We start from the raw sequence: 3,222 nt of genomic DNA, 5'->3' as shown, positions 1-3,222 counted from the left end.
GCTTAATCAACGAACTGCTACTTCCGGAATCTAAAGTTCCCAAGGACTTTTACCAGTCAAAGAAATTATTGGAGGGTCTAGGTATGTCATACGTAAAAAATTGATGTCTGCTATAACACTGCATGCTTACTATAAGGACAATAAAAATAAAGACAAGTGTGATGTTTGTGGTACCCTCACGCTATAAGGAAGGCCAAAGTAGAGTCCCACGTAAAGTCTTGCGGTACCTTCCCCATCATAGATAGATTACAAAGATTGTATGCACATGAAAGGACAGCAAAGCTGATGCAGTCTCACAAGTAGTCCAGATCTGGTAAGATGTTGCACCCATGTGATGGGGAAGCATAGAAACAGTTTGACAAAGACTTCCCAGATTTTCATAGGGACCCTAGGAATGTGCGCCTTGCTGTGGCAACAGATGGTTTTACACCCTTTAGTATAAATGCAGCTTCCTATTCATGCTAGCCAGTTTTTGTTACTCCATTAAATCTTCCTCCTAGTACAATCATGAAATCAGAGTACATATTCCTTGCCCTTGTAGTGCCGGGTCCTAAACATCCCTGAAAGAAACTAACCACATTCATGCAACCTTTAGTCGATGAACTGTTGAGCTTGTGGGGTGGTGTTAAAACTCAAGATGCTTCAATCAAGAAGAACTTTAACATGCGTGTAGCCTATCTATGGTCGATCCATGATTTTCCTTCTTATGGTAACTTTTCTGGATGGAGCACTCATGGTAGGCTTGCGTGCCTAGTTTGCTTATGTGATAGTAAAGCATTCCGACTACATAATGGTCACAAAGCATGCTGGTTTGATTGCCATAGGCGCTTCTTACCTACAGACCATGAATTCAGATCTCAAGCTAATGCATTTAGAAAGAACACAGTGGTGCATGATGAGCCTCCAAGACATTTGTCAGGGGAGGAAGGTCTAGCCCAAATTAACATATCGGTGGTTGATACAAATGACTTTGGTATATTGCACAATTGGACACATCTTAGTTGCTTTTGGCAACTTCCATACTTTCATAAATTGTTGCTACAACACAACATTTATGTTATGCATAATGAGAAAAACATGGGTGAAGCTATATGGTATACATGCTTTGATGTACGTGAGAAGACTAAAGATAATGCTAAGGCTCGGAGCTGGGTAACAACCGAGATTGACGGGTGGACCCGCAATCTTTTCCCCCAAATCTCCCGATGCAGATGCACTCGAGTAGCATGCCCGCTCCAGAGCTTCTTCGTCGCGTGGCTCAACTCCTTCGACCCCCGCCGCTCCGCCCAGTCGCCGGCCGCGACCGGATGGATTCCCGCGCCCTCCTCCCCAATCGCAGCGGAAGCCCCTCTGCCACCCTTTCTGCAGCGCCCCGTCTCACTCACGCCCTCGCCGGCCGCGCCTTGGTGCTCCGACGCCACTGTGGCAGAGCTTGCCGCCTGCTGCGTCCAAGCTGCCTCGCTGCTCGCGCCCATCATCACCTCGCCGGATCTCCTGCTGCAAGGCCCGACGCCTTCCGCTTTTCCGCCGCCTCTCCACAGTTGCGCCACCCCGACTGCGCTACGCGACGATTCCTCTATCGCCAACCCCGACCCCGGCCGCGACAGCTCCTTTTCCGCCTTGCCAGTGGCGTGCCCCGGCAATGCCGCTGTTTCGTGCTTGCCCGCGCAGCCGCAACCCGCCTATCTTTTCACCTGTGCAACCTCGCTTATAGCACCGTTCCCCCTATCACACCCATCAGATCTGCCGCACGATGACGCCCGCCTCCGCCAAACCTCAACCACCGGCAAAACCGTGCCTGCGCCGCCTTGTCTCCAGTGCCCAATGGCTGAAGACGCTATCTCCAAAGCCCTGTTCCGCTGCCCCTCGCCGCTCAATCGCCGCCATGGCAGCGCACTCCATCCTTTTCTTCCTGGTCTTCGTGCTGCACCAACTCTCTCTCTCTCCCGCGCAGCTATAAAAGGGGATGCCGGAGTCCCACTGGAGTTCCTTCGCCCTTGCCGTTTCACCGCCCCTACTCTGCGAGCACTTGAGCAAATCCCGCTGAACCTCTTGAGAGTTCCCCTTCTCCGCTCAACACCCGCACCTCCCAATCCACCCAGCCGCCTACTCCTCCGCGCAGTGTTAGAGCTTCCTTGCTGCTCACAAGAAGCTCCATCGCCGCCGGAGTACCGCCGGACATCGCCGCTGCCCAAGTCTTAGTGCTTTAGTCCTTCCGCCCAAGTTTGCTCCTTCCTGACCCCAAAGCTTCACCTATAAACCGAAGGTAAGCTACCGACCCCTTTTCCGTCTCGCCCGACCCTATCTGTTCGTCCAACTCCTTTTCCGTCTCACCCGACCCTATCTGTTCGCCCGACCCCTTTTTCCGTCTCGCCCGACCCTATCTGTTCGCCCCCTTTTCCATCTCGCCCGACCCTATCTGTTCGCCCGACCCCTTTTCCGTCTCGCCCGACCCTGTCTGTTTGCCCGACCCCTTTTCCGTCTCGCCCGACCCTATCTGTTCGCCCGACCCTTTTTCCGTCTCGCCCGACCCTGTCTGTTTCGCCCGACCCCTTTTTCCGTCTTGCCCGACCCTGTCTGGTTCGCCGACCCTTTTCCGCCTCGCCCGAGGACTCGGCTATATCCTTTTCCTTGACCCGAGGGTATATGTGTAAAAATCGGGGACTTCTCTGCGTTAAGTCTGAGGACCCCCAGCACAGCTATTCCTCTAGTCTAAGGGTCAGATCATAAGTTTACCCCATCCGACCCTTTGATCTTGCTTTCCACCAACTAAAGTAATCTTTCCCCACCTTTTCTGTAGCCTTGCTACCAGTGTCCGAGCTTTAACTGCAAGTGTTGTTGAATTAACCATCTAAAACACTACCTCCTGCATTGCATTCGTGTAGAGTTGCACCTCGCTGATGGCGTCTACGAGCTGTACTTGGCGCCCGAAGACGGAGCTGTAGCCGAGCTACCACTCCCAGAAGCCGAAGTCACCCCAGCAGAAGACCAGTTCCCTTCCTCCTCGCTTGAAGGCAAGCCCCAGAGCATGAACCTCAAATTCCTAAGCTTGCACATGCCCTTCGTCATCATGTTTGTGCATTTACGTATAGGAGTTGTTTGCACCTGTAGATGCATGACGTAGTTCCTTTGATCTGAACACTAGTTTGTTGGACCGAGTAGTTGCTATGCTAAAATAGGAATCGGTAAAAGTCGAGTGATTTCTTGTCACTCGCGAGTTAT

Source organism: Setaria italica, chromosome VI (genome assembly GCF_000263155.2).
Source record: "Setaria italica strain Yugu1 chromosome VI, Setaria_italica_v2.0, whole genome shotgun sequence".
NCBI classification, from domain to species: domain Eukaryota; kingdom Viridiplantae; phylum Streptophyta; class Magnoliopsida; order Poales; family Poaceae; genus Setaria; species Setaria italica.
The sequence above is the reverse complement of the archived record's forward strand: the minus strand, read 5'-3'. Positions refer to the sequence as shown.